The 12,229-nt window shown below is 46.8% G+C and overlaps 1 long non-coding RNA gene across 2 annotated transcripts; it reads left to right on the forward strand.

Annotated features, from left to right (window-relative positions):
- Positions 1-4,735: 4,735 nt before the first annotated feature.
- Positions 4,736-9,258, forward strand: LOC123391315. 2 transcript variants are annotated; one of them, XR_006605941.1, is made up of 6 exons: positions 4,736-5,286; positions 5,373-5,507; positions 6,295-6,349; positions 7,891-8,022; positions 8,122-8,322; positions 8,669-9,258. It is a non-coding gene; the product is annotated as an uncharacterized LOC123391315 (long non-coding RNA). The 2 variants fall into 2 exon arrangements; XR_006605942.1 differs by lacking the exon at positions 5,373-5,507.
- Positions 9,259-12,229: the final 2,971 nt, after the last annotated feature.

Here is a 12,229-nt window from a genome sequence, read left to right on the forward strand (position 1 = left end):
TTTAAAGATTTTATTTATTTATTTGACAGAAATCACAAGTAGGCAGAGAGGGAGGCAGAGAGAGAGGAGGAAGCAGACTCCCTGCCGAGCAGAGAGCCCGATGCGGGGCTCGATCCCAGAACCCTGAGATCATGACCTGAGCTGAAGGCAGAGGCTTAACCCACTGAGCCACCCAGGCGCCCCAGTTTTGCTTGTTTTGAGGACGTTCTCTCTAAAATTGGTTGAGCAGCAGGGGACTTGCAATTTGCTCTCTGCCCCGGGAAGAGAGGGAAGGAGAGGAAAGGGAGAGAGGAGGAAGGGGAAGAGGTGGGGAGGAAGGGGAGTGGGTTAGGAAAGACGTTTATCCTGGAACAACAGGGGACTGGGCACTGCCCTGGGGCTTTCTGTCTTGTGTCCTAGTGAGTGGCAAGAATCCGAGCGAGTCCGTCCCAGTGCCCGTGACCCCATGAGGCTACGAACACAGCCAGCCGGGCCTACAGGGCGAGCGAGAGCTCTTCCCACCAGCCAGGCCCAAGGCCACTAACACTGTGTGCCTCAGCGTGGAGCCCATCTCATCCCCCGCTGCCAGGACCACTCTAGCCATGGGTCCAAGCCGAAATGGGATAACTTAAGCCAGATGTTGGAAATGAGCCATCTGCTTAGGAAAGCATAGTTAAGGATGTGTCAGTTTTTTCCAAAACCAAGATTCTTTCCACAATTTCCAAAACACTGACCAACACAAGTGATTAAGATGTGACCCCCTTCTTGCACGAACGCGCAGCTGATGAAAACAATCGCGCAAGAGGTTGAGCACGGAATCCGACCCACTGTTCTCCCGACCGTACACAGTTCATCTGCGCTGGAAGGGCCTACACCTGCCAGTTCCGGCTGACCTCCCGGTGCCGTCAGCTCGGAGGGGCAGCACATTACACAACCAGCAAAAACGGAACCGTCTTCCGGATATCTCATTTGCCCTATCCATATCCAGATTAAATAAGTTATTTGAACCAGCACGCTCCATCACTAGCCACAATCTTACCATAGACCCCAAGTTGGTTGACAGGGACGGAGGCAGGTTCCCCAGGTTAAGATGACCTGCCCGTCTGAGCTGAGGCATTACATCAGGAAGGGGTTCTCAGAAACCTGGGGCCATCATATAGGACTTGGGGATGAGACCTAGGTGGGCTCACCCACTCTCCCCCCGTCTCCTGTCATCCCAAGCGATGGCCCCCAGTAATATGCGCACGGCACGCTTCCTTGACCAGCGCAGGATATCACCTGTACCCCCGCTTCCTCTGCACTGCAGAACAACACACAGAGAGCAGTCAGAGTGATACCATCACACGTGGTAGCCCAGAACACGATACAGCAAATTTTAAAATGTCCGTCGCTGGATGTCAGAACTTAAGCACAAGCATACAAATCTGTAAGTCCATGCCAAAAGAAGGTAAATCGTTGGAAAATTTCAGCACTTTATTATGATTCCTCATGAGGGACATGAGGAGACAAATGATTAAATCACGACCAACAGCAAAGGGGGAGATTCCCCCACAATGTAGCCTATGAAGACAAGAACGTCGAAAACTGATATCGGAAATCTTGATCCACAAGTGATGGAACTACAGACGATGAAAACAACTTGTCTTTTATTTCAATAATGCCCTTTTTGACTATTTATTTTGGTTATTTTAGAAAGATAACACGTATTTAAATGTTAATACATTTTAGCTTCTGTAATAGGTTTATAAATTTTTAATTAAAATATTACAATTTTTAAACTTTTTAAAATGTTATATATCCCAGGGGCGCCTGGGTGGCTGAGTAGGTTGGGCCACTGCCTTTGGCTCAGGTCATGGTCTCAGGGTCCTGGGATCAAGCCCAGCATCGGGCTCTCTGCTCAGCGGGGAGCCTGCTTTCTCCTCTCTCTCTGCCTGCCTCTCTGCCTACTTGTGATCTCTGTCTGTCAAATAAATAAATAAAATCTTTTTTAAAAAATGTTATATATCCTGGACATGTTTTAAAAATGTGAGGTTTTTTTTTTATGATTTTATTTATTTATTTGAGAGACAGAGCACAGAAGCAGAGGGAGAGGGAGAAGCAGACTCCCCACTGGCCAGGGATCCCGACATGGAACTCGATCTCAGGACCTTGGGATCATGACCTGAGCTGAAGGCAGATGCTTCACCAACTGAGCCACCCAGATGCCCTAAAAAAATGTGAGTATTAAACAAAAATTTATGGAACAAATATTCCCATTTTGTTCATCTCAGAAATTCACTGATATCTCTCCGGTGCTAATGAACCCTCCCGTTCTCTTGGTTTGGTTGTGCTTTATGAATATTACTTCTTCTATATAGTTTTAACAGAGGAAGGATTTACGTACGGGCAAATTTGTCTTCTGCTTGGACTGTATACTCTGTGACAGAGAGTTAACAGGCCAGGTCTGAAGGAGGCACCCGTTGTGGTCACCCAGACCCCTTTGCTCCGCCTCCACGTAAACTATGAAAACACTGTTCTTGATTATGTTTCTTATATTTCTGTGTGTCTCATGCGTATCCGTCAGTGGGAAAGAATACATAAGTTATTGGATACGACTCTCTGTCACTCATACGTTTACCGAGCAGCTGTGTTCCTCGGTCTGAACACTGGAGCACTGATGGGTCCATTTCTCGTGAGTAGCTCTGGTCCAGATTGAAATGCCATGACCTAAAGATGAGTTTTGGGGTAAAGACTTTAGAGCAGAGGAGATGCCAAAAAACAAACTGGTGACACAATCGAGCTGGGCTGCCACCTTCCATCCCCACTAACCTGACCAGCGTATTGGCCTACTCTTTGCTCTGCAGTCGAAATGCAGTGACCCTCGGTAGGACATACACGGACGAGCTCAAGAAAACAGAGACAACAGAATGGGACACAGCAGCTCCCCGATCAGGCGATAACGAATCAGGAGGAGTTCTGGGGATTGGTTTTATTGGGTTTTGGTTTTTTCTTTAAAATTGTTTTTAATTGTCTGCAGAGTGTTCTCTCTGAACCTAACCTCCTTCTAATTCATAATTGTTTCCCTGTGAGCTGTATACTATTTGCAATTATTTTTTAATTCTTGAATTTTTGAAGTCAGTGATCAAAAATTACTTGGTTAACAGATGGATTAAGCATAAAAATCGCCCAATTTCAGTTCCAATTGCAAGTAAGCTAATATTCAAAATAAGTGAAGAACTAATAAAACTCAACACCAAAAAGAGCCCAGTTGGATTAAAAAATGGGCAGAGGGCATTCATAGAGATTTTTCCCAAAGAAGACATCCAGATGCCAACAGACAGATGGAGAGATGTTCATCATCAGTCATCATCAGGGAAATACATCAAAAACCACATGAAACACCTCCTCCCACCTGTCGGCATGGCTAAAATAAGACAAGAAATAACAAGTACTAGCGAGAATGTGGAGAAAATAGAACCTTCGAGCACCGTTGCTGGGAACGCAAGCTGGTGCAGGCACTGTGCAACAAAGTAGGAGATTCTTAAACGAATTAAAAATAGAGTTTCCTCGGGGCCCAGTAATTCCACTAGATACTTGCTCCAAAGAAAACAAAACACCAACTTGAAAAGATAGATGCACCTGTGCATTTACAGCAGCATTATTTACAGTAGCCAAGATATGGAAGCGGCCCAAGGGTCCACCCACAGATGAGCGGGTGATGGACACACACACACACATTATGAGACTGAAAAGAAGGATGAGATTGTGATATCTGTGACAACATGGATGAATTTAGAGGCTATCATGCTAAGTGAAGTGAGTCGGTGAGAGAAAGACAGGTACCACGTGATTTCAATCATATGTGGGGAAAAAATGAATAAATAAACAATAAAGTAGAATCCGACCTATAAATAAATACAGAGACCAGACTGACGGTTGCCAGAGAGAAGGGATGGGGGGATGGGAGAAATGGGTGAGGGGTGCCGGGAGGTCCGGGCCTCCCAAGAGAGAGAAGGGAAAGGCACAGCACAGGGAACGGAGTCAGCCATGCTGTGATAGCGCTGTGTGGGGCAGATGGTAGCCACGTGTGTGGCGAGCTCAGCCTGAGCTCCAGACGCACGGAATCACCCTGTTCTACACCTGAAACTAGCACTGTGTGTCGACCACGCTCAAAGAAAAAGAACTTGAGTCCAAAAGTAAGTGAATTGTGAGTAACCTTATTCAATTAGAATGTTTGTGGCCTAAACATTATTATTCTATGATTGGCATGAGTACCTACAGTTTGATGAGGATGTTTACAATCTTCTACACATTGATAAGATTTAAGATACAAAGAGTCACCAAATAACATGAGTCATGTCGTCTGAGTTCCGCTCTAGACTGTATTTGTGGTTTACAATGAATAAAAATTTAAATGATGTGAGGAGTTTGTGAACCATGCCCTTGGGACAGGGAGGAGGGTGCTGCATACCTTTCGTGAAAACTCTGAAATGGATTTCATGTGTATGAGTCACCACTGGATTTTCCACAACCACAAAACAGAGAAAGAGAGCTATAGATATAACATAAGTGATTTTTTACTTCCTTAAGCACCACTTAAGGAAGAGAAATACTAGTTCAGAAATGCAGAATGTGTTCAAAATAAAAAATAAAATGGTAAAAACTCACATTTCAGTCTACAGAGGACAGTAGCACCTGAGACCTAGGGTCCGCTCAGTTAACACCGGAAACGTGAACTGTCCATGTACGGTAGAAACAGGCACCCAGTTTAAGCTTGATGGGGTGACTTCACGGCTGGGCGACTTCGGCAAAATTACTGAAACCTTCTCAGTTTCCTTTTCCTCACCTGAAAACCAAGACTGACAAGTGTCCTTGATTCATCTCCGCGTGAGGCACAGCGGCCAAGTGAGTGAGGGGACGGCAGCATAGCAGACACTCAACAGGCCGTCCACACTCGCGTCACTCACCCTGGGACGGCTGGCATTTCGGGTCAGTGAGGACGTGGCAGCCCGCGCGGAGCACCCGTGACGCAGGACGCACAGCCCCTGAAGTTTCAGAAGATGCGCACGACATAGAAGACGCAAACTTTCAGACACAAACAAGGGGACACACCCACGGACACACCTGTCTCGGACAGGACAGACCCACGGTCCCTCCTGGAGGACGGCAGGGACGCAGGAGCTGGGACAGAGGGGTGGAGGTCTGTCAGCGGGAGGCTGTGAATTCTCACGGGGTTCTGCAGGGGTTGGGTGAGGGGTCTGTCCCGGCAGAGACAAGGACAAAGAACATTTTGGATGGACAAAGTGGCATACGTGGCCATGCACAGAGGTAAGCAGGGTGTTCTCCGTTGGACAAATGACATTCCTTCTGGCTTTAATGTCTTCACCGGAGTCTCCCCCTTGACTCCTTGCCAGGCTTGACCTTGAGTACGGGGTGCAGGGCGTTTCACAGTCCAGGCCAGTCGGAAGGGAGGCTGAAGGTACGCAGTTCGCTAGATGTGCTGCCGGATGCTTGGCCAGAAGTGTTGGCAGTCTCGCCCAAGAAAGGAGGTAAAGGCACAGAAAGAAGTCAGAACGCGGTCATCTGTAAGGGCCAGAACCCCCCAGAGACTGGCAGTCTCCCTCTCTCTCTCTCTCTCTCCCTCTCTTCCTGTCTCTCTCCCCCTCTTTTCTTCCCACTGTTTCCCTCCCTCTCTCTCCCCTCTTCCCTCTCCCCCCCACCTCTCATCCCTCTCTCTCTCTCCTTACCTCCCACTCTGATATACTCTAACAGAGAGAATCTGACTTGTTCATTGGATAACTCTCCAATGTAGAATTGCTCCTCCTGCATAAGGTTTTCCAGGAAGCCTAGAAACAGCTCCTTTTGGGTCAAGGGTCCTGCTCAATTAGGTGGCCAGGATGCTGCTATGGCGGCCGACATAAAATATGGCATAAGGAGCACATAAGGAGTCAGTCCTGGGCAGGTGGCTGCGGGCGTGGTGACACGGAGCTCAGCATTAACTGCTCTAAGATTCTGGGCTGCCTCACAGTCTTTGCTGGGGTTGGCTAATCTTCCTATTAGAATATAGAAGATGGTGTAAGAAGGTTACAAGGTCAAGGTTAACAGACCCCAAGAGGACAGCCCTTAGATCCATCACTTCTGCGCTAAGGAGCTTTCTGGGGGCTGATGTGTCCCTACACCATTGTGCTGCATTATGCACGGTCATATGGGAATTGGATGAGAAGACGATGATGATAATCACTAATATTTATTCAGTAGCTGACCTAAACAATCTCATTTTATTTATATAATAACATAAAACTACATTTTATTGTTATTGTCATTCCTTTCTTATAGATAATAAAACTGAACTTCGGAGAAGTCAAGTCTCCCTTATCAGAGCCGACAAACGGTAGGAGAGGGTTTGAGCCTCGCTCTTTCTGACACCCACGCCCCTGGGCTTAGTCACTGTCCCACAGTGTTTCTCAATTGAAAGGAAGAACGTGGTGGGGGAGAGGCGGATCTCGCAGAAGAATCCAGGGTCTTGAGATCAACGGGGGTGGAAATGAAACCCTCAAGATCATGTGACACTCGGTCACCGATCGGGTAGGGGACAAACACCAAATCAATAGCTTTCTGCTGATGGTGACTCAGGAAGCGGTTTGCTTTGAGAGTCCTGGGGCAGCAAACAAAAACCGGCCTCAACGGCCAAGCTGGGAGAAAATGAGAACTGTCCCAGACCCGGGAATTCCTGGTGAGATGTTACTCCAACACTCTTCGCCGGCTGATGCAGCTGAAGCCTTCTGCTCTAGTCACCAAGTAGGCATCCTGAAAACCAAGTGTACGCTTAGCTGTTCTGCAGAATTCTGGACTCGATCCTGTCTTCACCATGGCAGGTTTTGTTTTATATAAACCAAACTGGTCCAGATCAAAATTTACATCCCGAGCTGCATACTGGCTTATACTAGACACGTGGTAATTACACACAATGCCACTAGTCAGCCTTTGGGTCAACCTGCCCTAAATAATTACCGGGGAAGAGCTCTGCAAACTTTGGGCAGAACAACTCCGTGTCAGAATAAAGAGGACTTGTCACCCAGATCCCCATTCTCTGTAATACCACCACCAACAAGCCAACCAGGAGAAACACAAGAGACTCAAAACAAGCAAAAATAATTCAAGGCTCGTCAAGGTCCCATTATAAGGTCTAGAATAGTATTATCAAGGCAAACGTTTCACTGTTTCTGTTTTGAAGAAAGTGTCTGTCACATTAGGAAAACAGTTTAACATAATATTTTTCTTTAGGTTCCTGGAAGCCACTGTGGGGCTACCAACAGAAAGTTGGCACCACTCTGCTGTGGGATGAAATGCCCTCCACTTAGGGCTTTTCCTTTTTTCATACCCCACAACATATAATTTGCACCATAGAGACATTGAGCAACACATTGGGTCTATGTTTGTCTGGTAAGAAGCCTGATGAAATTTCTGTATTTGCTAAACCGTGCTTTCCCTGAACTCCTCCTTCCAGAGAATGCATGGAGGGAACGGAAATTGGGGGCTCAAGCACCCAGGAGCTCTCCTGGACCGCTCACCTCTTGTCCCAGCCCGTGCAAAGCCACATTTCTTGGGCTTTTCTTTTTTTAAGCCCGAAGAGTAAGAATTCAATACAAACACTAAACTGATCTCCTGACCTCATTCTAGCCCTGCTGGCTACAGAAAACAAAACATTCCTGACCTGAATCTTCACCATTTTGACCCAATTCCTATTAGTGGGCACCTATCTTCTCGCTGGACAAAGCCACAGAGACCCAGCCAGCCATCGGCTAGGAAAGTCCCCGAGTTGAACTGTCAAGATCTGAACCATTAATCAGGAGACAAGACCCGGGGGTGGCAAGTCATTTACAGGAGGCTGAACAAGGGGCTGGTGAATTGATAGGACATTGGTCATTGCAGGTCTGAGAAGCTGAAAAACAACGTAACCGTGCCTGTCTCAGGCTGGCCCATTCCACTGTGATAGCCAAGAAAGGCTACGGAGAAAAATATTATGACTCACATCCTGGCATCGACGTGACACAACACCTCAAGGTTAATTAAGGAAATAAAAACCAAATATCAAGGCAATGTTAAGCTGTATTTTTAATTTGCCTTGGAAGGTTGGGCATATTCTCTTTTTTCCTCTTACAGATGAGCGTGTTTTGAAGAGCTGACATTCACACAGCATCTAGACGCCAAAATGGTCCTTGCACCAGGTTCACGTCTCTTTCCTCTTTGTCAGACTGTCCCAGGGACAGACACGTGTCTACGGCTCTGCCTTTCTGTCCTCTCCTTGCCCACTGCACTGCCGGCACGTCCCACCGGGTCAGGAACCCTCCACCGTGCCCTGAGGTATGGGGTTGTGCTTTCTGTATCCAAAGAGCGTCCTTCTGACTCTTCTGCCGCTGCTCGTCATTCCATTACATAAATAGTTGGTCAAAATATACGAAATTGCCATTTTTGTACATGAAAATGGTCCGTGCAGGTGTTTTTAAGAGGCCTGACCTGACATAGGTGTGTGAGTGTGTATATGTCTTGTAGGTTGAGTGTCTTTACATGCATATGTGTGTGTGTGGCAGAAACACTGTGCATGCTTTACGCCCATTAAATTCTACCATCCCCTGTAAGGCAAGTCCATTTCTTTAAGGTACACACATGAAAACAAGCACTAAGAAAATACGATAACTTGTTTCCTAAGGTCTTCCAGGATTTCAATTCCGATTCCCAGCCCTGGGTCACATGCTCACCATTCTGGGCCCTACGGCACGTGCTTGACTGAGACCACCGAAGCGTCTGGACCTCAGAAGCCCCTGCTGAGCGGTCCTGTGCTCGCAGACGTGTCCTCCTGCACCCCTCCCTGGGACGCGGCACACACAAGGGAAGAAGTCGGCATGTGTGTGCTTAGCCCCTTAGCAAGCATCGGGACAATTAATGGGGAACGTCTCAATGACAATGTTTCTTTCTCCAAGAAACTTTGAATTAATTCTTCAAATTATTGTGCTGTGCGGGGCGGGGTGGGGGCAGGTTTGGGAAAAATCTTGCATTGATTTTAGAGAAATGCTAGTTTTCCCAGAAATCTGAAGGTGGAGTATGCTTATACTATAGTGAACAAAGGTGTCCAGACACTGTGAAATCCAGTCTTTCTTCTCTCCCAAATTACAGAGCGTGAGAAGTGGTTTCCTGGCTTTCCGCTTCCTGCTCCGAGCATGTTGGGAAGTGAGACCACAGGAGTCTAGATTTACATTGTTGGGATTTTTTTTTTTTTCAGTAAATGCTTATACAAATCTATCCTTTCCTGTTGGTTTTTGACTAGTTTGTTTGCAACTCAGATTCTTGGCTGAAGTTATTAAGAAAACAAAAAAGCTTTCGCTCGATTATGAAACGTTGTTTTAAACCATATTCACAGCTCACAGGTTTTGTGATCATTGGCAGCAAGAGAGCTGTCTTTGCTGAAAATCACAGCATCCTCAGGACCCTCTGAGCACAGAACAGGACATGAGGAAGCCAGCGTAACACAGATCGGCAAACCAGAGTGAGGGCACTAGGACGATGTCTCTGCCCAGTGACCTTGTTCATAACTGAAAGGCAGGAGAGGGAGAGTCATGGCCAGTGCAAACTTTGCCAATGAGAGGGCCCTTTGGGGTCACAGTTTTCTCAAAATGGGTTAATCAGAGGTTCACTAGTTTGTTCTCAGTCCAAAGGGTCTGCAAGCTTCCTGAGAGATTTTTTTTTTTTCAATTTTCTGTTTTCATTTAATGGTTGCCTAAAAGTCATCAGCGTAAGCAGATCCCAATTATGTGGGTGACCACCTCGTAACCAAGAACTAGGCATGATTTCGGGGTCCATGTGTGTTGCTGTCCCTACAATTGGCTGAGAATCATTGGGGGGGAAAAAAACAAGCAGGGAGACCTGAACCAGACAGGTAAAAGCTAACTGACATAATGAGTGTTACACGCAGGACTTCTGGTGCAGCAGGAAGGGGGTGGAAGGACACGTTCCACCCTCCCGGGAGCGGGGCGGTCGGGGACGTTTGTGCGTGGGGAGTCATGACAGAGTTATGGCCAAGTGGCACCGGTTGTCAGGTTAATATAATGTAGTGTATTTAAGACTTGTTGGGTTTATGGTGTTAAGTGTCTGTATTTTGTAAATTTGTCTTGCTGGGATGGCCATAGACGCGTGGGTGCTGGGTGGAGGGCAGGACTACATCCATGACGTGCTGGTTTGCCAGAGAAGCCGTAACCAAGCACTGCACACTGCATGCTCTAACAGCAGAAATCATTCTCTCGCCGTTAGGCTGAGTCCAGATGTTGGCAGGGCCCTGCTTCCCCTGAAGGCACTGGGGGAGGACCTGTTCCAGGTCAAACTTGGTAGTTCCTTGGCATGTGACTGTGACTCCGGGCTTCCCATGACGCTCTCCCCGTGTGCACGTCTGCACCCAAACTCCCCCTCTCTGGAGCGATACCAGTCATGGTGGATGCGGAACCTGCCCGACCCCATCGCGCATGACCTCATCTCCAGTAATAACACGGGTCACAACCTTACATCCAAATAAGGGCACACTTAGAAGTCCTAGGGGTTAGGACTCCGACATATGAATTTGGTGGGGAGGGGACACAATTCGATCCAAAACAGGAAATAACATAAAAAAAATTTAAGACATCATTAAATAGCCCAAATATTTTCCCCTTTAAAAGTGGTCGAGTATTGCTCAATCTGGAGAAACCGTGCTCAAGACTAGAGCATTCTGGCGAGAACAAGAATTTATGACTTCTCATTCACCCATAAGAAACCATTTAACAAATCTTCTTCAGCTCTTAAAAATAAACTCCTGATGGTTCCAACCATAAAAATTCTGGGGTGAGAAGAAGACTTGAATATTAGACCTCTTGAAGAGGCTGAATCTCTCAGCCTAGAGGTAAAAGAAGAGATAAGATGGAAAAAGCAAATAAGCTTAATGGTATAAAAATGAAAAAAATGGACACTTTAAATCACAGACTAGGGAAAAATATGTACAACACAGAACAGAACAGAAAAAGGCATGATATGCTCATTTGACAGGACACAGACAAAATGATAACAGATGCACAGACTGCAATAGACAAGTAAGTAAAAAAAAAAGAAAATTTTAGATGAGAAATGTGAGAAACAAACAGTCAAGGAAGGGGCCGTTTTCACTGAAGTATTATTTGCAAACATAGGGACAGGTGTACAAAGAGGAACCAGGACCCTCACCCTGCTGCCAGCTACTTAGAAAACACTACACTGAAAACACCCTCGGGTTCTCAGAGTTGAGAAACGTACAGATGACTCAGGAACATGCTGCACTGAGGTGAAACGCACACACGACGAAATTACCCTCCAGAAAGCGTGCAATTCCGTGACATCTAGTGCGTTCACAGGGTTGCACGAAGAGCACTTACACTGAGTTCCTAAACCTTTTCACCTTCCTGCAGGAAAAGCCTGGGTGCGTTAAGCCGTCACAGCCCGTGGTCCTAGACAACCCCAGTCTGCTTTCTGTCTCTCTGGATTTGCTGCCTCTGGCTATTTCATGTAAATGAATTTGTACGATACGTTATCTCTTGTGTCTGGCTGCTTTCACTGATCACCGTGTTCTGGAGGTTCATCCCCTTAAAGCACGTCCTTCGTTCTATGCGACGGGTGACTAACGGGCCGCTGCACGTACACACCACAGTGCCTCATCTAGTCCTCCGCTGGTGGCTGTGCGGATTGTGCCCCCCTCTTGGCTACTGTGAAGAGTGCTGGTACAGACCACCCTCGGGAAACCAAGAATCCTACCTTTTATTCAGTCATTCTAATTCAGGAATTCTCCCCAAAGAGAATAACCTAAACTCTGGAAAAAAGTCTATATCCTTCTGTTTATGGCAGGGCTATTAGTATAACCAGGAAAAAACATAGCTGCAGAAAGTCCGAGCTGACCGGTGGCTCTTGCATCTTGGTTACAGCCTGCTACCTGGTACCCAAGGACTCTCCCCTCCCTAAAATTTAGGCTTCCAACAAGAACCAGAGCAAATGTTCCCTTACAGGTGGTCAGGATATCTCACTTCCTGGCTAAAATATTTTTATTATTTTCCATCTCACTCAAAATAAGCCCGAGGCCATGGTCCCTGATGGTGAGGTCCTGAGTGGTCCCACCTGAGCCCCATCCGTGCACACCCTGTCTTCCCCTCTGAGCACCACTCGCGCTTCCCTTCTGTTCCCGAATGACGTTGGCTGTTCTCCAGGTCTGTCGTACTCCTCT

The sequence above is a fragment of the Mustela putorius genome, unplaced genomic scaffold (genome assembly GCF_011764305.1).
Source record: "Mustela putorius furo isolate JIRA1106 unplaced genomic scaffold, ASM1176430v1.1 tig00000198_pilon_pilon_pilon, whole genome shotgun sequence".
Taxonomy (NCBI): domain Eukaryota; kingdom Metazoa; phylum Chordata; class Mammalia; order Carnivora; family Mustelidae; genus Mustela; species Mustela putorius.